Source organism: Chiloscyllium punctatum, chromosome 11 (assembly GCF_047496795.1).
Source record: "Chiloscyllium punctatum isolate Juve2018m chromosome 11, sChiPun1.3, whole genome shotgun sequence".
NCBI lineage: Eukaryota > Metazoa > Chordata > Chondrichthyes > Orectolobiformes > Hemiscylliidae > Chiloscyllium > Chiloscyllium punctatum.
Genome location: NC_092749.1, coordinates 95943221 through 95969348, shown reverse-complemented (window position 1 = coordinate 95969348; position 26128 = coordinate 95943221). Strand labels below are relative to the sequence as shown.

Genomic DNA, 26128 nt, shown 5'->3' with positions numbered 1-26128 from the left:
TTTTGGAGAGTATGCCAGGTATATCTCTAGATTTATCTGAAAAATTGTTGGCCACCTGGTGAACCATACATATTAAGCAGTAGATGTAGCTTGTTATAGACAAAGCTAGGCGATCCCACATTCAGTGGATCAGATGAAGGTCCTAAAGTTCGACATGTGCAAATGAAATTGTGATAACGTGAGGAGAGCTTCTATGAGTATACCCACTCTCACTTCTGTACCCAAAGCAAGGCTGTAACCCTTGCAATAATCTTCAGCAAATGTATTGAGTGAATGATCCACCTCAACGTCCTCCTGAGGGTCTCATTGATGTCAATCTTCAGCAATTTGATTCTCTGTACGTAATATTAAGGAAAGGGTGAGCATGATAGATGAAAAGGCTCTGTGCCATCACAACATCCCCTCGGTATTCTGAAGACTTGTACCTGATCTAAGCTGTTCCAGCACATCTACAATGCTGGGTCATTACAATAAATAAACATTGCACAGGTATATCTGCAGTGAGTGGAATGAGGTCAGCGAGGTGAACCACATTGGATATGAGTTCCCTGATTGGGGCTGTTAATCTGGTCCAATCAGGGAGCCCTGGCTGACATATATAAAATAGACGTGAGAGCCCAGATGTCTCTGGAGAAGGAGCACGCGGTGTCCACCAACACCCTTGAGCTGTTCAGGAAGAGGTGGGCGCCGCAGGGAGTGGAGTGTATTATTTCCATCCAATTCTATTTTGATTGAACTCCTGCCCTCCCCTTCACTGTTTGATCACACAGCATTGCCCTTTGATGTGAAGGGCACTACTTGTCACAGGCCACTCGGGTGTTTCTTTTCTTCCTGGTGGTGGGAATTGAATAAAGATTTGTACACCTGGTGTCTTTCACTGTGTCTCACACTTGCACACACAACAACAACAACAAAAAACAAGAGTGTCAGGGGTTCTGTTCACACTGAGAGCTGCCTCTGAGGGAGCTGGAATCAGTGTCAAGGAGTGAAAGACTGAAAAAAAAAGGCATGTCAGGGGTTCTGTTCACTGTAGGAGCCAGCTCTGAGCTAGCTTATTCAGTGTAATGTACTATATATATGGAAATAAAGAGTGACTTGCTGATGGGATACTGGCCGTTATGGAGTTATTTCAACATCCTCTCCACTTAAAGCTGGACAAATTCATTCGTATCTCATCAATTTTTTAATTTATACTTGCTAGAAACAGCTTATGCTCAGACACAGGCAACTGTTCTCAGCAAATTAAAGGTTAGATTAGATTACTTACAGTGTGGAAACAGGCCCTTCGGCCCAACAAGTCCAAACCACCCTGCCGAAGCGCAACCCACCCAGACCCCTACATCTACCCCTTACCTAACACTACGGGCAATTTAGCATGGCCAATTCACCTGACCTGCACATCTTTGGACTGTGGGAGGAAACCGGAGCACCCGGAGGGAACCCACGCGGAATGTGCAAACTCCACACAGTCAGTCGCCTGAGGCGGGAATTGAACCCGGGTCTCTGGCGCTGTGAGGCAGCAGTGCTAGCCACCATGCCGCCCTAAAAGAATAGGTTGTTGAAGTTTTGGAGATTTTAAAGTCTATTCTGGAGCACAAAGATCCATGTTGCTTTTTCCCTGGCAATGCCTTAGCTGATCAGACATGCCAACAAATCATCACTTTTCACTTCTGTAATATAAACTGCATTGGTAAGGCCAACTGCCTGGCCCTCTTCCGCGGTTACGTTAAAGCCCGGGTGTCTCTGGAGAAGGAGCACGCGGTGGCCACCAACACCCTTGTTCAGGGAGAGGTAGATGCCACAGGGCATGGAGTGCATTATTTCCCCCTCCAACTCTATTTTGATTTAATTATTGGACTCAAATGTCCAACGTAAGTTAATCATGCTCCAATGAGCTGATTGATTGGCTGCTGAGAGTTCTGAATTTGCTTTAAGTAGCCGGAGATTTTAAAAGGGATACCTTCCTGGAGTTGTTCAGGGAGAGGTGGGCGCCACAGGGAGTGGAGTGCATTATTTCCCCCTCCAATTCTATTTTGATTTAATCCCTGCCCTCCCCTTCACTGTTTGATCACACAGCATTGCCCTTTGATGCGAAGGGCACTACTTGTGACTGGCCATTCGGGTGTTTCTTTTCTTCCTGGTGGTGGAAATTTGAATAAAGATTCGTGCACCTTGTGTCATTCACTGCGTCTCACACCTGCACACACACAACATGGGTGCTGTGGAAAATATAAGCACTACCGCAGTTAGGCTGTAGTGTGGGGGGTTAAAAAAATTTTTTTAAAAAAGATGAAAAGAAAAACTGCATTGGAGAGTGCAGAACTGATTTACAAGAATGGTCCCAGGAATGAGAGACTTCAGTCATGAAATTAGATTGAAGAAGCTGGGACTGTACTCCTTGCAGAGAATAAGGCGGAGAGATTTTGGCAGTTTCCAAAATCTATTCCAGAATAGATGGGGAGAAGTTATTCCCACTTGCAAAAAGAAAGAGACAGGGCACAGATTAAAAATGATGTGCAAATGAAGCAAGGGTGACGTGAGAAAGAATGTTTTTGCACAATGAGTAGTTAGGGAATGAAATGCACTGCCTGGAAAAGTCATGGTGACAGGTTAAATTGAGGCATTTGAGAGGGCACTACATGATTATTTGGATAGAAACGGTGTGCAGGGATATGGGAGAAAGGCAGGAGACTGGCGCAAGGCAGGAGACTGGTAGTAGGCAGGAGAACCAGTCCAGGTACGATGGACTGAACGGCCTTCTTCTGCACTGTGACAATTCTGTGATTCTGTTCTGATTAAAATTTGGCATTCTTGCATTTGTCCTGATGATTGCAAGATGTAAAGCTTCAGCAACACCTCTCTCTTCTCAGTGATAACAAATAATAAAAACATAGCTGAGTAAAAATCTGTGACCTCCTCTTGGTAAATAGTTGATTCCAGATCTGCTCTGAAGGTGTCTTTTGTTTCAATCCCTGTTCAAGTCTTGAGCCTTTGTTGATCTACTCTAGAGCTCGGCAATCACTAAACTCAAACCATTAACTTGCTTTTTCTTTCCACAGGTGCTGCCTGCCTTTCCAACTTCTGTTTATATTTGTTCCAATAACTTTTGCATTTATCACCTCATTTCCTCTTGCACTATAACTTTGGTCTTTAAATAATTCCTGCTCCCCTAAACTATTACTTGTCAAAAGCAAAATCCTGCAGCTCTTCAAACTGGAAAGAAAAACAGAAAGGTTTAGCAAGTCAAATGACATTTGATGAGATAGAAAACTGACTCAATATTTCAGGCTGATAACCTTTCACCAGGCCTCTCCTTTTCATTTCCTTTCCCTGGCCTTGAACTTCTTTAACTACTGTTCACTTCCAACATCTTTCAATGGCTTATTGACCTGAAATGTTAATTATGTTTAATATGCTTCAAATTGTAATAGTTTCCTCCTGTCTAACGCTACTGAAGAGGAGTTATGTCCCAGGCTGTAATATCCTGTTCATTAAGATCTGTTCATCCAGGAAGGCAAAATTAACACCTGGCTGCTCTGCTTTATCAGAAATTTCTTTTAAAAGATCTTTCATTGACTCTTCCAACCTTACTTACAAAGTTAGTGTGTAGATCTCAGAGACGCTTTCGTTACAAAGATCAAGATAATCCTTTCAGCCAACATCGGTCAACAGGTCATGAGGTGATTTTTTTTTAAAGGCATGTGATCAAGTTTTTGGCTATAGAAATAACTATTAAGAAGTTTCTGAGGAAAAGTACAGAGGTGGAGGAGCTTAGGATCCTCACAGCACGACAACCAATGGAGGAGCAATTAAAAGCAGAGATGCTCAAGAACCCAGGAGTAGAAGACCATTAATAACAGAGAGAATTCTAGGGTTGGAAGAATTACAGAGATTGCAGAAAGTGGGACAATACTATGGAGGGTTTTGAAAACATGGTTGGGAGCTGTCAAGTTAAAGCAGTTGGGAGCACTGGAGGTTAGCGAACACAGAGGCGATGGATGGGATTTATTGTAAGCAGAAGGGCAAGAGGAGTTTTAGATGATGTCAAATTTATGAAGGGTGGATTGTGGCAGGCTGACCAAGAGAACTTTCAACTCATCCAGTCCTCAATGGAGGCTAGCCTGACCTTATGCATGGTTTCATTAGGATATTGTCGCACTGACTCTCACCCTCCTTTTGAATGAGAATGCAAGAAACATTAGCATTGCCGTCAACATGTCACCAACTAAATATCTTTGGACATTATTTATAAACCTTGAAAAGACCTCTCTCAAATCATTCAAACAAGCCCTGTATAAATGTCAGTCACAAATGGGTTTAGGACAACAAGGAACTCTTATTGTTGTGGCATTTTGATTTTTATCTTCTTAATCAGGATGAAAATGTCATGGCGAATTGATACTGAGGTAGTGTTGGCCTTTTGATCGCTGATTTCTGAACAGATTGAGGAGCGTTCAGTTTAATGTTGCCCTACAGAGTCGTTGAGTCCCAGAGGAAGGGATTGGAAATAATATCTAGCTCAGGGATATCTCCGGAGGAGTCTTCAATATCTGGGCAGCTGCGCATGTTGGAGACAGCAATATCAAATGAAATTTGGTCTCATTTCTTTGATGCATTTGAAACTTGGAATTCTATAAATCATGAGGTGCTTGAATGACGGTTATATAAGATTGTACAGTACCCTGAAAGAATAATGAAAAACAAATCAGCTACAGCTTTGACCCAGACTTTCAGCCTCCCACACAGTCAGCAGGTTCCTCTTTCCTATCTGGAAACTCAATTAAGAACAAACAGCATAAACAAGTAAATTATGAGATGCATCTCAATCACATTTAAACAGGCTTTCTCACTCGTTTTCTGTTTTGCTAACTTTCACTTGAAACATTTCTAGTTCCTATTGCGTACAGCAGGCATGTCAGTACCAACTTTGATTAGTATCATTTGGTGGGGATGGTGTGTCTTCAGTTGTCGTAAGGAGTGCTTTTGCTCTGACGGGGAAGTTTAATTATTGGACTCAAATGTCCAACGTAAGTTAATCATGCTCCAATGAGCTGATTGATTGGCTGCTGAGAGTCCTGAATTTGCTTTAAGTAGCCGGAGATTTTAAAAGGGATACTTTCCTGGAGTTGTTCAGGGAGAGGTGGGCGCCGCAGGGAGTGGAGTGTATTATTTCCGCCTCCAATTCTATTTTAATTTAATCCCTGCCCTCCCCTTCACTGTTTGATCACACAGCTTGCCCTTTGATGTGAAGGGCACTGCTTGTGACTGGCCACTCGGGTGTTTCTTTTCTTCCTGTGATGGAAATTTGAATAAAGATTCGTGCACCTTGTGTCATTCACTGTGTCTCACACCTGCACACACACAACATGGGTGCTGTGGAAAATATAAGCACTACCGCAGTTAGGCGGTAGTGTTGGGGTTAATATATAGAAAAAAAGAGTGTCAGGCATCCTGAAAAAAAGAATAGAAATGTCAGAGGTTCTGTTCACTCTGAGAGCTGGCTCTGAGGAAGCTGGATCAGTGTGTGTTTGTGTGTGTGTGTGCGTGCGTGCAAGGACTCTCAAAAAAAAGGGATACCTTTTCAATGCTGCTTTTGGGAACATAGGAACAGGAAGAGCCCATTCAGCCCCTCACACACTTTTTCTGCTGTGCCTGATCTGTATTAACTCCATCCAGCCAATTTGGTGGATATAAAACTTTCTTGTGACAGGTATGCTCAATATATTCAGTGAAGCCTATCTTCAGGACCAATGGTAGCATTCATCACCAGATAATCTTGAAGAACAAAGGAAAATGCAGCATGGAAGGGCGAGAGGAGGTGGCTACTCTGAACTCATAGTGCTACTACTCTACTTTATTGGCAAGTTATAACACAAAATAAAATGCATTTATCCCAGCACCTTTAACATGGTGAAATGTCCCAGAGTGCTTTACAGGAGAAGCAGCAACCAGATACTGACACTAAATGTCATTGGTGTGGTCACTTTTAAGGAGGTTCTTAAAAGAGGGGGGAGGGGGAGAGAGAGAGAGAGACAGAGAGACAGAGAAAGATTCAAGGAGGGAATTCCAGAGTTTAGGCTCAAGGCACAGCCGTCAATGGTGGAATTTTGAAAAGTGTGGATGTTCAACAGGTCAAAATTAGAGGAGAGCTAATTTCTCAGAGAAACTTGAGGACGTTTCAGAGATTGGGAAGGAAAAGGCCATGGACAGATTTGGAAAAAAATATTTCCTCATCTCAAAATCTGCTCCTGCTCCCGAGGCATTTCCATTCTCAAAAGGCAGCAGAAGTTTCACCAGAAGACCTTGACAGGCTCTCAGGTCAGAAATCCTTCCCCTCTGAGCCTCGCTACATGATGAACGCACACATCGGAGCACGGGACAGCTGCTGGTTCTCTTGGCACGCAATCCGAAAACCTCGAATCGCACAATTCCCGCTCCCCTGATGCAAACCAAACTGTCACCCAACAGAAAAAAATTAAAATGGAGACTGACAGAGAGCCGCATAAAGAAAATTGAGACAGTAGCATTTATAGAGACCTGAGAGTGTTCCAAAGCACTTCACAGCCAGCAAAGTCTGAAATGTCATGACTCATTTCATGTGGGAAAAGCAACAACCAATTTGTGTACGGCAAAGTTGCGCAAACAAACTTACACAAACAGCAATGCATTATTAGTCAGATCATTTGTCTTTTCAAGTGATGCTGATTGTGGAAAAAGCATCGAGCAGGGTAATTGGTGTGAATTCAGCTACTCTTCTTCTTTGAAACAAGGCCAAGGGATGTTTTGCAACCACCTGAGCAGGTCAGCACAACTGCAGCCACCTCATCTGAAGAATAGTGCCTGTGACAGTGCAGCGATCCCTCGGCCGGCTGTCAGATTTGATTATTTGCTCAAATCTCTGGAGCGGTTTGGGTGCCTGTATCTTGCTGACTCAGAGGCACTGAACCACTGGAGGCACCAGTGCATTCAAACATTTAGAGAAGGAATGCATTAGCCCCAAATGTATTTTCAAACATAATGCCATGTTGTGCAGCTTAATTGTGTACAAGTATTATTTTGAAATGATCTTATACAAGCCAACAATCCAGTCTATAGTCTCCTCTTCATCTGCTCCTGGAGCAGTCCCAGGTCCAACTGACCCTCCAAGGGCAGCCCTTTGTAGTGACCAGCTTATTGTAAACTGAATCTGCTTTACAGTAATTTATTTTCAATCGTGTCTGCATAAAATCTTGTGAAAAGAGTCAGCGTGATATAAATTGCATATGTGGGTTAAATGGTCACAGAAGTATAGATTGGCTGAGGGATGATAATGTCAACACCAAGCTGATACCACCCAGGATTTGGATTATGTAAGGGAACAGGTTTAAGGCAAAAGGCGGAACAGGACCAAAGAACAAACAGTCCTCCAAAGGACTGGGCTAAAACCTATCCTTTACATTTAACTAGCTTTGATTTCCAAACACCCGTAGAGTTGAAGTTGAATGTGGGTGCGAGTCATAAATAGTACTCCCTGAAGCTGTCTCAATTGTCTGTAAAACGCCTGTAAACCGTGCTGAAGTTTTGCAGGAAAGTTTCAGAGTAGAAGCTAGGATACCCTAATGCACGGCATCACAGAGAAGCATTGTGCAATGTGACTGATAAATAAAGGCAATGGAAAAATCTTGTGATCCAAACAGAGAGGGTCAACCACCTTCTGATTAACTGTTCAATCACTTGTAATGACCACAGTGCTGTTAGCCCTCTGCATTGCTCCATTCTCCTCATCAGAGCTGGAGTGACAGGATGGCTCAGTAATTGACACTGCTGCTGCCTTACAGTGCCAGGAACCTAGGTTTAATTCCCCCCTCGGGGGTCTGTCTGTATTGAGTTTGCGTATTCTTCCCGTGTCTATATGGGTTTCCTCCAGGTGCTCTGGTTTCTTCCCGCAGTCCAAAAATGTACAGGCTAGATGGATTAGTCATGGGAAATGCAGGGTTATAGGATAGGATGGGTCTGGCTGGGATGGTTTTTGGAGGATCAGTGTGGATGTGATGGGCCAAATGGCCTGTTTCCACACCGAGGGATTCTTTGATTCTGCCTTGCAGCATTACAATCTGGAGCTGGTCCATATGGAGCCCAGTGCCACCAATCAGATGCCAAGCTCACCTCTGGCCCAAGTAGTGCCTTTCCATTTCAAAATAGATCAAGCAAAGCCAGATTGGGACCAAGGTTTGAAAATGAATCATCCTGTGTGTAACTCACTGCACCCTGATCATTAACACTGCCACACTGGCTACTTTGGAATAAGTACCTTGTTGAAAATCACTCTTAAATCCACCACCCACTCGGGAGTTAAGTTTTAGCTCATCACAGCATGAAAATAATCTTCCTCATCTTCTCTCTTATTCTTTTGTCGATTATCCTCAATCTAAGTCATCTGGCCACTGCCCCCCCCCCCCAATTACAGTGGAAACTAGTTCTCCCCTTCCACCGTAGCAAACCCCTCAACAATTTGATCACCTTCACTAAATCTCCTCCCAACATTTGTTGCTTAATGAAACCCAGCCCCAGCTTCTTCAATCTCTACAATTCACTGATCCATGCTATCATTTACTGCAACCTGCACCTCCACACACATCATTTACTGCATCCACTGCACCCGATGTGACCTCCTCTATATTGGGGAGACATGCCGCCTACTTGCAGAACGTTTCAGAGAACACTTCTGGGACACCAACCCAACCACCCCCTGGCTCAACACTTCAACTCCCCCTCCCACTCCACCAAGGACATGCAGGTCCTTGGACTTCTCCATCGCCAGACCATAGCAACACGATGGCTGGAGGAAGAGCGCCTCAACTTCCGCCTAGGAACCCTCCAACCACAAGGGATGAACTCAGATTTCTCCAGTTTCCTCATTTCCCCTCCCCCCACCTTGTCTCAGTCCCAACCTTCGAACTCAGCACCACCTTCCTAACCTGCAATCTTCTTCCTGACCTCTCCGCCCCCCACCCCCACTCCGGCTTATCACCCTCACCTTAACCTCCTTCCACCTATCGCATTTCCAACGCCCCTCCCCCAAGTCCCTCCTCCCTACCTTTTATCTTAGCCTGCTTGGCACACTCTCCTCATTCCTGAAGAAGGGCTCATGCCCGAAACGTCGATTCTCCTGCTCCTTGGATGCTGCCCGACCTGATGCGCTTTTCCAGCAACACATTTTCATCTATTATTCTGGTAAATCTCCTCTGCATGCTCTACAAGGCCTTACCAACATTCCCAGAGCAGGAAGTTCAGACCTGAATGCAATATTCTGGCTGAGGCCCAACTATAATTTATGAAGGTTTCACAGCATCTGAACCATAACTCCAAGGCTACCTGCAGCTGAAATCTAACATGTTAAGGTTCCTGAGTACAAAGAATGGGTTTGGACCCCAGGTCATAAGTTCTCTTGTCCACATGTAATGTTCAGGCATTGTTGATTGTTGTAGTTCCCATCATAGCTGTCTAATCTTGACAAATTAACTGTATTACTCTTTAAGTGGAATTGTGAAATTGGATATGCAACTTGGATTTAATGCAATTTGATAGACAGTTAAAACAAAAACAAATAATTCAATTAAGCTCAACACAAATACTTTGGATGTTGAAAATTTGAAATGAAATCAGCCACAGCCTATCATTGCCACTAGCTTCTGAATGCAAAATGGGAACAGTGATTGGTAATTAGATCACCCAGAGCTTCCAGTCCAGTGGCAGTCAGGGACAGGACGTATCTTGAAAAGTATGAGTATTTCTTGACTGTCCCGACACACAGACAACAGGGTAATTTAAATCGCTGGCAGGTGGCCTAGTGCTCTGTGAAAGAGTCCCCCACTCTCACTTAGTGTCAGAGAATTCAGGGGTTTCTGACTCGTTGGACTGTTACCGGGGAAAGGTTAGAGAGACATAAATTTGTTTGATATGGTAAACCATAAAGCTGAACCAGCCCCCAATTCACCTATTTTGAGCCAACTCTGAAGCCACACCCCAACCACTCACACTGAATCCACCCAAACACACAAAAACTCTCCAACACTCACTACCCACCCCCCCTCCACAGACACCCTACTGACTTCAGTCTCAACCCGATAGACACCTACTGACCCCACACCCCTGCACAGATACCGGACTGACCCCACATCCCCACACAGACACTTGACTGACCCCACACCCCCACACAGACACCTGACTGACCCCTCACCCCACACAGACACTTGACTGACCTTACAACCCCACAAAAACACTTGACTCACCCCACACCCCTGAGAGACTCCAGACTGACCCGACGTCATGACACAGACACCCGATTGACCCCATATCCCCACACAGACTCCAGATTGACCTCACACCCCCACACAGACACCTGACCAACCCCACATCCCCACACACACTTGACTGACCCCACACAGACACTTGACTGACCCCACACACCCACACAGACACATGACTGCTCCCCAAATGGACTCCCAACTGACACGACACGTCCATTGACACCTGTCTGACTGCATCTAGCCTCAAATGGAAAGACAAGCAACCATCCCTCCCAATCTCATCCGACCTGTACAGATATCAGAACCCCATCTCTGCTGGCCATTTCACCCATCTAATCATCTCAATGTACTTGCCACCGGTATCTTTCTCACATAACTGCCTCCCTATTTCTTCAAATACTCACCACCACACTATTTCCTCACCTACCTGGCACCATACCTCCATCGCCCTGGCATAACACCTATCCCATCTCACCAGCCTCCTCCTCCTTACTCACCTGACAAGCTACCACCGTACTCACCTGTCACAATAACCCTTTTACCCAACTGACACCCTTCCCCCTCATCCACTTGACACCCTTCTGCTTCACCCACCTGTCACTCTACCTCCTTTCCCATCTACCACTGTCGCCTTTACCCACAGAAGCCAGTCTACACTCTCTCCCTCTACCTTGCTCCTGTATCTTTTCTCAGTAGCTGTTGCAAGTGGCTTTGGGACCTTTAAACACTTTGCTTAAAGGAATCCAGCAGCTATCACCATGAAGAAAGGACATGGTTTCTGTGTCAGTTCAGTCCAGTATCATCTGTGTGATCTTCCGGACAGCTTCTGTTATCACGGATCCTGCATCAGAGGTCCAACATTGTGGGAAGGTAAATGGGCAAGATTTTGCCTGACCTGGGTCAGAAATAGGAATTTATTCGGCAACTCAACATACTCTGAGAATGCCGCAGAGTGTTTCAGAGCCGACGAAAGATTTCTGAAGAGTTTACTGTTGTAATGTGAAAAACGCAGTCAGCAATTTGCACACAGCACGATGCCTTAAACAGCAACATGAGTCTGCTTGGTAAACAGTTTGTTGGTTGGGAGATGAATTGTATGTACGTGTGGGAACAGAGCTTTTCTCCAGCTTTTCTGCCTTGTGAGAAAGTGTCATTCATTAATTGCAACAACAATAATAACTTACACTAATACAGCACCTTTGATATGCTAAAACAGCCAAAAGGAGCTTTATGAACAATATATATTGAGCCACAACAAGGAGATATTAGATTACCTGATCAAACGCTTGACATTTTTAAAGAAATGCCGGAATGAAAAATGGGGGTGTTATGTTCAAATGAGAAAGGAGATCAGCTCCCTCTTTTTAACCCCCTCTCTGATGGTTGCAACAAATAATTTTATTTTCCTTTTAGCTTGCAGATATCATGCTTCAATAAAAACGTTATTGGTTTGATCAAAATGAAGGAAACGAAATTCCAAAGTGTTCTTGAGTGAAATAAAGGTGTCGCGTTACCTAGAGAATGTAATGAAAAGAAGACATCAAATACCTGCACACAAACAGAGGTCATAAGCTTAAAAAGAAGGGAGGAAGGGTGCTTATTTTAAGGAGGTGATAGATTTTGAATTAGTAATGGGTTAAAGGTTTATGAGGAACAGGCAGGAAAGTGGAGTTGAGGCTGAGATGAGATCAATCATGATTGTATCAGGCTCATGGGGCTGTATTGCTTACTCCTGCTCCCATTTGTATGTTTTTACAAACAAGAATATACAGCAATGTTCTTGGAATCTTTGAGTTGTGAGAAGGACCTGAGTCTCAATTGTTAAGCTGTTCCATATTTCTTCAGCAGTAGCAATGAGTGTTTTCCTCTGTTGCTTTTTCACTGAGCACTGACTTCAGTAATGAGAGAGACAGAGAAGGAGAAAGTTTGTCGACCAATTTTTGTTGCAAATCCATTTTCCCTTTTCTTTGCTCTGCAGCTCAAAAGCAGCTATTGAAACATTGTTCAGTATGTAATCCTGAGTTTAGTTCCATTGTCTTTTTTAAAGCTGCATGATCTGCATGCAACTTTCATCCCAATATGTAACTTTCAGAAAGGTGCAAATCAATAGGGAAATACAGACCTGAGTTCCATTGCCTATTATTGCGACAGTAATTTAGGCTAAGATTGATCCATTTTTTTGTTACTGGTTTTAGGGTGCAGAATTTTGGAAAATCACAAGTTTATGAAGGGAAGAAAGTAGGTGGTCAGCCAAGAAGTCAATCAAAGCATGAACCAAGGCTCCAGTAATAGATGAGCTAAAATGGATGAGGTTCACTAAGGTGATGTAGGTAACAATGATTACTCTTGGTGACAGTGTGAATGTATAGTTGAAACTCCTCTCGGGGTCAAATATGACACAAAGGCTGAATCTCTGACTGTTGCTAGAAGGATAGAGTTGGTATGTGTTTGGCACATGACCAAGAATAATGGCTTCAGTCTTCCAATTTTTAATTGGGAAATATTCTGTTCATCTCAGATAAAGATAACGATAATCAGGAAGTGTGGCGAGGTATGGTGAGTTAGAGCTGGGTCATCCACAATGCACACCAGAGATGAGTTTGAATCGAGCCATTTTGGTGCAGTGGCAGGTGCAGAAGCCTGATTGGAGGAATTGCACCATTGGGTTCTGGGCAGGATGGGCATGGATTTGGTATAGTAGTTATATGTGTTGAAACTAATGCCATCTCCACAAGGTATAAAATAGACAACACTGACTACTTAAAAGTGTTTCACTGGCAGCTTCTTCAGCTGATCCAGCTGACCTCCCTTCAGGAAGTGGAGACATTAGGAATAGATGAGGAGAAAGGTCAGAAGAGACTGAAGTCAAACAGAGGAAACGTGAGGAATTAGGCAGTGAGAGAGAGAGAGAGAGAGGCTATGAGGGAAAGGTCGGAAGATCATAAATCCATCCAACTAATTACTTTGCAGCAAAATTCCTGAGTGCTTCCAGACAGTTTACTTGGAGCAATATTATTAATTTAATCTATTTTTCCCTAATCAACCCATTCACAGATGTTATTAAACACCTCTAGGTAGAACTTGAATCATGTTCACTCAGCTCAGGGGTAGGGACACTACCACTGCACCACAAGAGCCCTAGGGATGTATCTATTTTCTAATCAACCTGTTATTACACACCTCTGGAGCTGATGGGACTTGAACTCAGGCTTCTCGGTCCAGAGGCAGAACCACTACTACTGTGCCTCCAGAGGGGCCTCCCAGTGATGTATTCTTCAGTTAACGAAGTCATCGACCACATTGGATTCACTGATCAGTGATGAGCCCCAATTATTCAATAATCTAATAGCGAGAGAACATCTAAGTCGTTGTGACTTTGATCCGATTGAATTTAATATTTGATTAGAGAGGGAGAAGACTCAGGTAAGACAGTTTGGGTGGATTAGTCAGACACTGACCCCAGCCGTCTGTTGCTGGGGTTTAGCTGAGGAACCAAGATTTAGGAGGGGTTCATTACTGGGTCACAAACACACCCTGATGGGAAGCCTTTGATGTTGTGGGGAGGGAGGGGTTAAATGGTGATAGGGTGGTTGATGGATATGTATTTAAATACACAGAATGTGGCTCTCAGGGAGATATGGACAGAGGCCTCAGTTTAAGTGACTTGAACGAAGGAACCGAGGGGCAGCTTATTAAAGTTTCATTGCAGACGAAATGGAATCAGTGGGCTTCAAAAAGTTGTAAAGGGGCACAGATAGATTGGGAAGGGGTCAAACTGTGGCAAGCGGTGCTCGATGTGGGGAAATTTTGACCGAAGAAAGCAGCCTCTAAATTGTGAGAAATTTGTGGATCTGTGGGTGAGCAGAGAGATTCAGAAAACAATTAATTAACCAGGCGCTTGGTATTTTATCTCAAAGAGGCTGAACGCATGCAATTAAGATACAAACCAGCTAGGATCTAACTGATGGTAGAACTGGCTCCAGGCATTAAACAGACTCCTCCTAATCCTATTTTCCTAGCCCAAGGTCCTAAATTTTAATCTTCAGCCAACTGCAGCTAATGTGTTTATGACGTGCAGGCTAAAACTCAGCTGCTATTCCATGGGTTCTGGCTCTCTGATTGACAAGAGCAATGGGACAGAGATTTTGATATCTGGAGAAGAACAAACCAGACGTGATTAAATCCCACTGGGAATATTCTATCAGTGCAGCAGCTATCAACCAGATACAAACTGGATGAAGACTGGTTTATGCTTTCCCCCTAACATTTGTCCTTGCTAATTAGGACCGTAACTCGCACCATGTATACTTACTGCTGCCCTTATGCTTGTGGACCACTTCGGCTCCCAATTCACTTTGTTTTTAAAATTCACACCCACGTCTCCTACGTGCCCTTGCCAATCCATGCTTCTGGAGCCACCTCTAACTGTACAGTCCTCTGAAGTCTCTGGGCCATTCCAATTCTGGCCTTTGACACATCCCCAGTTTCCTTCACCCCTTCACCACTTCCTGCAGCTGCCTTGGCACTAACTTCTTAATCTTTCCACAGCTCTACATCCTCCCTTAAGATACTCCTTAAAATGTATATATTGGCCAAGCTTTGGATCACCTAATATCTCCTCACTGTTAAGTGCTGTAGTGTCATGATAGAAATGCACTTTGTTGTTGTTCTGGGGCTTCCATTTGTTTTATAGGCTTCAAAGTGGGACTTGACCCCATTGACTGTCTGACTTGGAGGTGGGAATGTTACCACCTGAACTAATGCCGGAACAACTGAAGATGTAGACCACAAACTCAGGGATGCAAAGCCACATTGCCTGAATCTGAAAACAAAACTATAACATATAGTTACCTACAGGAATCCAAACTTGTTAACTGAACTTTGGCAATGATCATCCTCTTTGGAAAAGACAGCGTTAACTCCTGCCCTCCCTTTCTTGGAATAGAGAAAAATGACCTTTGACCCTGTTTGCCGCACGCCAATCTTCTGAAAGCTGTTTTCTTCTTGTTACTGCTGAATCGGTACGTAAGGATGGTTGTTTTGTTACTTCTCATAGCAGGTACCTCACTTGTATAAATAGTATAGGGGCCATTGAAGCAGCTGTGGAGTGTGTCAGACAGTAGCAATTATGTCTCATCAAATATCACTGTTCGACAGCACTCTCGAAATGCTGACTGATCCTGTGACAGTTGAGAGTAGTTGATCTCTATGGAGTTGTCAGGTGAACAACAAAGTTCTAATGGAAGATTAACAACCTGAGATATCAGGTGAAAAAATACCAGGCTCATATCCACAGCATGTAGGAGGGCAGGAGGGGAAACGTCATTGGCTGCTTTGGGGTGGTTGGGAGGGTTGCAAAAGTTGAGTCTAATGACAGCAGATTAAGATTGACCTTAAGACTGGTGCTGAAAATGTGTTACTGGAAAAGCGCAGCAGGTCAGGCAGCATCCAAGGAGCAGGAGAATCGATGTTTCGGGCATAAGCCCTTCTTCAGGAATGAGGAGAGTGTGCCAAGCAGGCTAAGATAAAAGGTAGGGAGGAGGGACTTGGGGGAGGGGCGTAGGAAATGCGATATGTGGAAGGAGGTTAAGGTGAGGGTGATAGGCTGGAGTGGAGGTGAGGGCGGAGAGGTCAGGAAGAAGATTGCAGGTTAGGAAGGTGGTGCTGAGTTTGAGGGTTGGGACCAAGACAAGGTGGGGGGAGGGGAAATGAAGAAAGTGGAGAAATCTGAGTTCATCCCTTGTGGTTGGAGGGTTCCTAGACAGAAGGTGAGGCGCTCTTCCTCCAGCCGTCATGTTGCTATGGTCTGGCGATGGAGGAGTCCAAGGACCTGCATGTCCTTGGTGGAGTGGGAGGGGGAGTTGAAGTGTTGAGCCATGGGGTGGTTAGGTTGGTTGGTCCGGGTGTCCCAGAAGTGTTCTCTGAAACGTCCTTAAGACTGGTTCCTACTGTACAGTCATTAATGGTAAAATCGCCATTGTCTTACCAGACCATAGACTCTTCTCTCATTAGACAGGAACAAGACACGATGATTTAATAGTATGTGACGAATCCTCATTAACACTACAACCCATTGAAATTACCTTCAAGGTTGCAATCTTTTTAGGTTAAAAACAGGAAAAATATGTTAAAAATCACACAACACCGCGTTATAGTTCAACAGGTTTATTTGGAAGCACTAGTTTTCAGACGCTTCTCCTTCAGCAGGTGATTGTGGAGAATAAGATTGTAAGATACAGAATTTATAGCAAAAGTTTACAGTATGATGTAACTGAAATTATATATTGAAAAAGACCTGGATTGTTTGTTAAGGTCTCTTATCATTTAGAATGAACGTGTTGGTTTCAATTCTTTCATATGTAAATCACTGAACTTCTTTTAAAAGTTATATTCTCAAGTGAACTTTAACAATTGGTGTCATGTCGACCCAGATAATGCATTGAAGTTATGAGCTGCCCTGTGTGAGGCTGTCTGTGTCACAATGGTCAAACTGATTCTAATCTAAAAAGCAGATTTACAGAATCTTACATGCATTCATGTAAGGGTCTCCAAATCACATGAATCCATGTAAGATTCTGTAAATCCCTTTTTTAGATTAGAATCAGTCTGACCATTGTGACACAGATAGCCTCACACAGGGAGATAGCACCTTCAATACATTATCTAGACCGACATGACACCAATTGTTAAAATCACTTGAGAATGTAATTTTAAAAAAATGTTTTACGATTTACATATGAAAGAACTGAAACCAACATGGTCATTCTAAAAGATGAGAGAATTAACAAACAATCCAGGCCTTTTTCAATGTATAATTTCAGTTACATCACACTGTAAACTTTTGCTATAAATTCTATGCCTTACAATCTTATTCTCCACAATCACCTGATGAAGGAGAAGCGCTCCGAAAGCTAGTGCTTCCAAAGAAACCTGTTGGACGATAACCTGGTGTTGTGTGATTTTTAACTTTGTACACCCCAGTCCAATACCGGTGTCTCCAAATCAGGAAAAATATGTGTTCATAAACTCAACTGAATGTATGAGGTCTGTATCTGCTCTTCCAACTCCCAGTGAAAACAGTAATTTGACTCCTTCATAACTCAGGGGTACTTTCTTTGCACAACTGCTTAGGGTGAAGCCTGTCCGGGTCAACTAGTTCTTGAGAAGTCTTAGACTTACGTGATCTTGCTCGTTGTTGTTGTCAAACAGGTAGAGTGTAGGGTGGGGAAGCTTTTCCTGAAGAAGGGTTCATGCCTGAAACATCGATTCTCCTGCTCCTTGGATGCTGCCTGACCTGCTGTGCTTTTCCAGCAACACATTTTCTGCTCTGATCTCCAGCATCTGCAGTCCTCACTTTCTCCTCGAGGCTTTACCGGGTCAACAAACCTGCCCAAATGAGGCAGACAGGATGGCCTGATTCTAGCAAACCTGACCGGTTTCAACTCATAAAGGGATGTGATGATGCTGCTCCTTTAACAAGGTGAGGTTGTCATTGGCTTTTTTTTTCAGGAGGTCGTAACTCAGGGTTGATCTACTTGAGGAAGCTTTTAAGTTTTAAAAAAAAGACACTTGCGTAATGAAAGGGGAGCGGCCAGTTCTCGGAGCTCAGCTTTTCTCTGCTTTGGTTTGGTGTGGTTTGGTGTTTAGCAGTCTGGCTGTTCACTGAAAGCAGTCAGTCCTGAGGCTGCTGGTCAAAGAAACAGCAACATGGAAGAAGGTGTTCCATGCTGAATCTCTCTGCCATCTCTCTCTCTCTGACATCACTCCTGTAAGACCCTGTGTTTGATTTTACCTTTTTTGTCAAGGGTGGTTTATGGGGATTGTTACCAATATTTGGAACAGCACCATTAAGTTGGGATAGTCTGTTGGGTTTTCAATCAGGTTAAGTTATTCTATACTTGGTTCTCTTTTGTTTGTGTTTCATTCGGTAATCTTGCAAATAAATTCTGTTTTGTTTAAAACTAAGTGGTTGGGCAAGCTGCATCACTCTGGGAATATCCACACTACACCTGTTTAAACCAACTGGAAAAGTTAGAGTTTGGGCTACATTCTTGAAATGTTTTAAGGGAGTCTGGCCTTGTCCATAACAGGGGCTTGTTTCAAAAGGTCATCTCTTGGTTGTGTCCTTGAGACGTAAGAACACAGGAGCTAGGAGCAGGAGTAGGCCATTTGACCCCTCGAGCAAGCTGGTGGTGAATAGTTATCAAATGTGTACTTTCTCCAAATTGTGAGGAAACTTCAGTGAGCTGACAGTACTTGGGCTATGGAGTGTTGCTTTCAGTGTGAGCCCTGGCAGACAGTATACTGTGGTGTGAGGTGTGCGACACTGGCAGTTGCAATGAAGTGACAATCTTTGGATTGCAAATGAAGCATCTGATGGAGCTGACTGACAGTCAGCATTATGTGTGACAGTCCTCTGTGCTGGTAACCTTTCAATGCCATCTCACACTCACTGGAGCTCGAAGCTTTCAGTAGTCAGTGGTTCATACCCGAACAGAGTGCAGCAGATTTATTTATCCTTTTGAGGCACTGACATTCAGTTCTCTTGAGCTGTGATCTCCCACAGCCAGCTCTGTCCAGTTGAAATTGCCTCTTGTTGCCATCCATAAAGGAAAAGAACAACGCTTCCCTCTTCAGGACAATCTTTAGGGATGCATTGCGAAAGTATGGCACCATTTTGTTGCCTGGTCTCAAACACCTCCAGAGGTGGCTAGGGGTGATAAGCAGAGATTGAGTGATATACCTGGTATGGAGGGATTAAATGCTTTTGAGTATGTTCTGGATGCTAGACCTGTAAGGTTCTAGCAAGCTCAAGAATCTCCTGCCTATAAAAACTGTTGTTTTACCCATGCTTGCACATATTTTGCATCATTGTTTACTTTGGAAAAGGACATGGAAGATACAGAATGCAGGGAAATAGATGGTGACATCTTGAAAAATGTCATATTACAGAGGAGGAAGTGCTGGATGTCTTGATTCGCATAAAAGTGGATAGATTCCCAGGACTTGATTAGATGTATCCTAGAACTCTGTGGGAAGCTAGGGAAGTGATTGCTGGGCCCCTTGCTGAGATATTTGTATCATTGATAGTCACAGGTGAGGTGCCGGAAGACTGGAAATTGGCTAATGTGGTGCCACTGTTTAAGAAGGGTGGTAAGGACAAGCCAGGGAACTATAGACCAGTGAGCCTGACCTTGGTGGTGGGCACGTTGTTGGAGGGAATCCTGAGGGACAGGATGTACATGTATTTGGAAAGGCAAGGACTGATTAGAGATTGTCAACATGGCTTTGTGTGTGGGAAATCATGTCTCACAAACTTGATTGAGTTTTTTGAAGAAGTAACAAAGAAGATTGATGAAGGCAGAGTGGTGGACGTGATCTATATAAACTTCAGTAAGGCGTTCGACAAGGTTCCCCATGGGAGACTGGTTAGCAAGGTTAGATCTCATGGAATACAGGGAGAACTAGCCATTTGGATACAGAACTGAAGACAGAGGGTGGTGGTGAAGGGTTGTTTTTCAGACTTGAGGCCTGTGACCAGTGGAGTGCCACAAGGATCGGTGCTGGATCCAGTACTTTTCATAATTTGTATAAATGATTTGGATGTGAGTTTAAGAGGTATAGTTAGTAAGTTTGCAGATAACACCAAAATTGGAGGTGTAGTGGACAGCAAAGAAGGTTACCTCAGATTACAATGGGACTTGACCAGATGGGCCAATGGGCTAAGAAGTGACAGATGGAATTTAATTTAGATAAATGCTAGATTTTTGGGAAAGCAAATCTTAGCAGGACTTATACACTTAATGGTAAGGTGGTCCAAACAGTACAGACTACAGATTCAAAAACACTTAATGGTAAGGTCCTAGGGAGTGTTGCTGAATAAAGTGACTTTGGAATACAGGTTCATAGCTCCTTGAAAGTAGAGTCGCAGGTAGATAGGTAGGTAGGCAGAAGAAGGCATTTGGTATGCTTTCCTTTATTGGTCAGAGTATTGAGTACAGAAGTTGGGAGGTCACGTTGCGGCTGTACAGGATATTGGTTGGGCCACTGTTGGAATACTGCAATTCTGGTCTCCTTCCTATCGGAAGGATGTTGTGAAACTTGAAAGGGTTCAGAAAAAATTTACAAGGATGTTGCCAGGGATGGAAGATTTGTGCTATAGAGAGAGGTTGAATAGGCTGGGGTTGTTTTCCCTGGAGTGTTAGAGGCTGAGGGGTGACCTTATAAGATTTATAAAATCATGAGGGGCATGGATAAGATAAGTAGACATAGTCTCTTCCCTGGGTGGCAGAGCCCAAAACTAGAGGGCATGAGTTTCGAGTGAGAGGGGAAAGATATAAAAGAGACCTAAGGGGCAAGTTTTTAAGGCAGAGGGTGGTGCGTGCATGGAATGAGCTGCCAGAGGAAGTGGCGGAGGCTGGTACAATTGCAACATTTAAGAGGCATTTGGATGGGTATATGAATAGGAAGGGTTTGGAGGGATATGGGCCGGGTGCTGGCAGGTGGGATTAGATTGGGTTGGGATATCTGGTCAGCATGGACGTGTTTGACCGTAGGGTCTGTTTCTGTGCTGTACAGCTGTGTGACTCTTTGACTTAACAAGCAGAAAAGAACGCGATCATGTGAGAAAACCCAACACACTCCTGTGTAGAAATTCCTCCTGCATTATGCATCAGCTCAGTTATTGAGCTCTCTGAATGCCACACAATTGCAAATAATACACTCATTCTTGAGATTTGGGTACCTCTCACAAATTTGATTGTAATTGACCATCCTCAGTTTCAATTGGAAAAAGTGTTGAGTGTTTTTCTCGAATCACTTCAGTCTATGCAGTAAAAGACAGAGCCGCAAAGCTGCTGGGCAGAATTTTAACTTTGCAATGATGAAAGGATGGCAACATACTTCAAAGTAAATATGGTGTGTGACTTAGAGATAAGGCATGTTTTCAAGGCAAACATACTCACATAGCCGTGAGAAAACATGGTATTCCTGGCAGAAGCTGTTTAATTGGTCCTTGATTAGATGTAAACAGTATGGAAACAGGCCCTTCAGCCCAACAAGTCCATGCTGACCCTCCGAAGAGTAACCCACCTAGACCAATTCCCCTACATTTACCCCTGACTAATGCACCTAACACTATGGGCAATTTAGCATGGCCAATTCACCTAACCTGCACATCACTGGATTGTGGGAGGAAACTGGAACACACCCAAACAGACACAGGGAGAATGTGCAAACTCCACACAGACAGTTGCCCGAGGCTGGAATCAAACCCAGGTCCCTGGTGCTGTGAGGTAGCAGTGCTAACCACTAAGCCACCGTGCCGCTTTATAGTGTCCTGAGGGTGTGAAGAATACTATGCTGTTTCTAAGCTTTCCTTTATCTATATTAATATTCACAGTCGGTTTGGTTATATATTAGGCCTATACTTGCTAGACATTAGAAGGGGTTAGAAAAGATCTAATTGAGGTATATAAGTGGCTAAAGGGTGTTGACAAAATGGACATTGAGTTGATATTTCCCCTTGAGAGGCAAATCTACAACAAGCGGTCATAGTTATATGCTAAGGAATGGCAGATTTAAATCAGAGATAAGGAGGAATTAAGTTTCTCACTGAGTTGTAAATCTGTGGAATTCACTATCCCAGAGTGCAGTCAATGCTAGGACATTGAATAAACATAAAGAGGAAATTGACAATTTTCTTTAATTCTTGTGTATAGGTCAGATTTTGAAGACATTTTAAGCTGAAATTAGACAGTCAGTATATACATGAGGTATTGTTTTCGAGGTGATGAAATTCATGCTTAGTCCGAGTTAAAAAATGGACAAACAAGAACCAGATCTTTGTATAAAATAATAAACAATGAATGGGAAAAGAATTATGGCCATTATTGAATATTTATCTACAAAATAACTGCCTCCATTCTGCCTGCTATGGTGGAATGGTACTGTCGTACCATATTGCAGTTACCAGTACCATTACCAGTTACCTTGTCTTCCACCAACAGCAGGAAGAAAAGGTGGAAGGGCTGCCATAAGGTACCGTAGTTATTTGCATGCACAGGTCAAATCTTTGCATGTAAATATTACAAAAATAAATGTACGCAGTATATGTACATATAGATATACAGTATATATATATATATATATATATATATATAATTAACATTCAATTTAACAATTTGAAAATCATGTTGTGCAATTATATACTGGTGCGTATGACATGTTGATGCAGGTATTGCAGTTGAATCAAAAATGTGCAAATCATGCCCTTTTACACTGCATATATGGTCAGGAAGAGACACCTAAAAACTAGGACTTATACATGAGGTATATGAAAAATACCAGGTTCTTTTGGCCAAAAATAAGGGGGTGACTTGTACATGAGATTGACTCATACATGAGTATATATGGTAGTAATGGGTGAAAGGGTTATGGGCAGCAGGCAGGGAAGTCGAATTGAGGCCGTGATGTGATCAACCAGGATTGTATTAAATAGCAGAGAAGACTCAAAGGGTTGAACTCTCGTTCCTAGTTCTTATGTTAGCAGGAGAAGATGATAGATCCTTAGATTTCTACCTCAGAATGCTCGACACCAATTCCTTGCAATAATTTGGAGTGAAGCAGTATAGTTGTGTACATGTCATAGAGTCAAACTAAAGTAGGACATCACACTGAAATAAAGGCCTCCAACTTTACAGGTGTTGATTTACCTTAACAAAATTAGATTTCTATCTGAACATTGGTTTGAATGAATGGACAATTAAAATATAGAAAAAGACGCTCAATTCACCATGAAGGCAAGCTTCAAAGAAAGATGTCCTTAGCCATGCGCATGAGCTATTTGCTGTGTTTTGGTTCAAAGTTTCTATTCAGTCACACTGACATCTCAGTACCATTCCTCTGATATCAGTGTAACCAATGTGTGCTGAGAAATTTCAAGTGCAAATCCTGAAATGGTGTTTGGCGCACATCAATCCTATTTGATGCTGGCACTGATGACAAAACTGGCTAAGCCTCTACCCCACCCTCACCTCCACCCCACCCTCACCTCCACCCCACCCTCACCACCACCCCACCCTCACCTCCACCCCACCCTCACCACCACCCCACCCTCACCACCACCCCACCCTCACCTCCACCCCACCCTCACCACCACCCTACCCTCACCTCCACCCCACCCTCACCACCACCCTACCCTCACCTCCACCCCACCCTCACCACCACCCCACCCTCACCACCACCCCACCCTCACCTCCACCCCACCCTCACCACCACCCCACCCTCACCTCCACCCCACCCTCACCACCACCCCACCCTCACGACCACCGAACCCTCACCTCCACCCCACCCTCACCTCCACCCCACCCTCACCACCACCCCACCCTCACCTCCACCCCACCCTCACCTCCACCCCACCCTCACCACCACCCCACCGTTCCTGAGCTGTGCTTTGAAAGGGTTTGAACTTTTCTTTACATTTGCTGAAGAAATCACTATCTTTTTCTGACTTGGAAATAGCTTTGTGTTATGCTTTCAACATTTCAAAATCAAGTTACTAAAAGATGGTTGGAAATTGACATACATTACTTTATTTTGTGTTAGTTTTCAGCAGCTTCAACAATGACCTGCCCTCCATAATAAAGTTGAGAACATTCCCTGATGATCCCAGTGTTCAGTTCCATTCAGGACTCCTCAGATAATCAATCTGTGTCTGCATGGTATTTCCTGGTTTATCACAAAAGTGCCAGTCAATGGCCCCTCTCTAATAAGAAAGGGACCAATGATTATCTTTTATATTAATGTCCAGTCCCTTCCCATTTACATCCGTGATTCTTCTGATGCTTTACATCAGTTTCAGAATTTCCAGTTTGCGGGCTCGAGCGTTCTCCTCTTCATTACGTCCTACCCCCATCAGGATGGTCTCAGGGATCTCCGCTTCTTCCTGGAAAGATGCCCTGAACTTCTCCCATCCACCACCACCCTCCTCTGCCTGGCCGAGCCCATCCTCACTTGGAACAACTTCTCTTTTAACTCATTTCACTTTCTTCAGGTCAGAAGGGTGGCCAATGGGAATCCGCATGGGTCCCAGCTATGTCAATCTCTTTGTGGGATGCATGGAACATTCCTTGTTCCAGTCCGACTCTGGCCCCCACCCACAACTCTTTTTCTGGTACTTTGATGAAATCATCGGTGTGGCTGCCCTCTTTCATCCAGCATAGGAAACATTTATCCATTTTGTTTCCAAGTTCCGCCCCACTGTCATCTTCAGCTGGTCCATCTCTGACTCCTCCCTTCCCTTCCTTGACATCTGTTTTCATTTCTAGGGATAGGTTGGCCAAAGATATCCACTACAAACCCATTGACTCCCATTGTTCCCTTGGCTGTACATCCTCTCACTTGTTTCCTGTAAAGACTCTATTCCATTCTCCCAGTTGCTCCGTCTCTGTTGCATCGGTTCCAATGATGCCAGCTTCTACAACGGGGTCTCTGAAATGTTCATCTTTTTCCTCAACTGAGGATTCCCCACCACCATGGTTAATGGGCCCTTCATCATGTCTGAGCCATCTCCCGCACTGCAGCCTTCACTCTTTATCTTCCCTCCCACTACATTGATAGGGTCCCCCTTGTCCTCACCTACCATCCCATCAACATCCAATCCAAAAGACCATTAGCCACTTCCAGCAGGATGCCACCACCAGACATATATTCCCCTCCCCTCTCCTCCCTGCTCAGCTTTCAGCAGGGACTGCTCCCTCTGGGACACCCTGGTCCACTCCTCCTTCACTCCCAACACAGCCCCATGGAACCCTCCCCTGCAATTGTTAAAGGTGTAACATCTGCCATTTACCTCCTCTCTCCTCAGTACTCAAGGGCCCAAACTCACCTTCAAGGTGAAGCAGCACTTTACCTGCATTTCACTCAATCTTGTCTACTGTATTCGTTGCTCACAGTGTGGTCTTCTCTACAGTGGGGACACAAAACTCAGACTGGGCGATCACTTTATAGAAAACCTATGTTCTGTGTGCAAAAAACACCCTGAACTTCTGGTTTCCTGCCACTTCCACATACCATCATGTTCCCTAGTCAACATTTCTGTCTCGACTTGGTTCTGTGCTCCAGTGAAGCTTAGTGCAAGCTGGAGGAACAACACCTCATTTTCCACTTGGAAACACTGTAGCCTTCAGGACTCAATCATTATAATAATTCAATAATTTTAGGAGTTCAATAATTTTAGGATCTGAGCACCATCTCACAGGCCCATTTCCAGTATTCAAGTATCAGACCTTGTCATCACATGGTCTGTTACCACAAACAATCCATGGTCAGACACTAATGGTCCCCATTAGTAGCTAATCATCCTCCCACTTCATCCACTCCTTTGTCTGTCCAACTGTTTTTCTCTCTTTTTGGGCTCCATCTATTATTTACTCCTTCTCCCTCCCCTCACCCCAACTTTTTCCTCATTATAATCCATTCTGAAGAAGGGTCACTGGACCCGAAACATTAAATCTGCTTTTTCTCCACAGATGCTGCCAGACCTGCTGAGCTTTTCCAGAAATTTGTGTTTTTGTTTCTGATTTTCAGCATCTGCAGTTCTTCGGTTTTTCCATTAATTCAATTTTGTTTTGTTGATCGTGTCTCAGTGAAGAGGGAGAATAAGTTCCCACTTTTTAACCTCTCCAATGGTCAGTAACAGCACAATTTTATTGTTTCTTGTTGAGCGTAGTTAACATACTTCAATTAAAATGCAGTTCAAGAGAAAATGACCAAAGTTTATTTGAGTGAAAGAAAGAGGAATCTTACTATCTGCTAATTATGGGGACAAAGCAGCATCA

The 26128-nt window shown here is 43.8% G+C and overlaps 1 protein-coding gene across 1 annotated transcript in view; it reads right to left on the bottom strand.

Annotated features, from left to right (window-relative positions):
- Positions 1–26128, bottom strand: part of adgb (androglobin) — a 332059-nt gene that overhangs the window by 279452 nt on the left and 26479 nt on the right. The gene's annotated exons all lie outside the window — the stretch shown is intronic.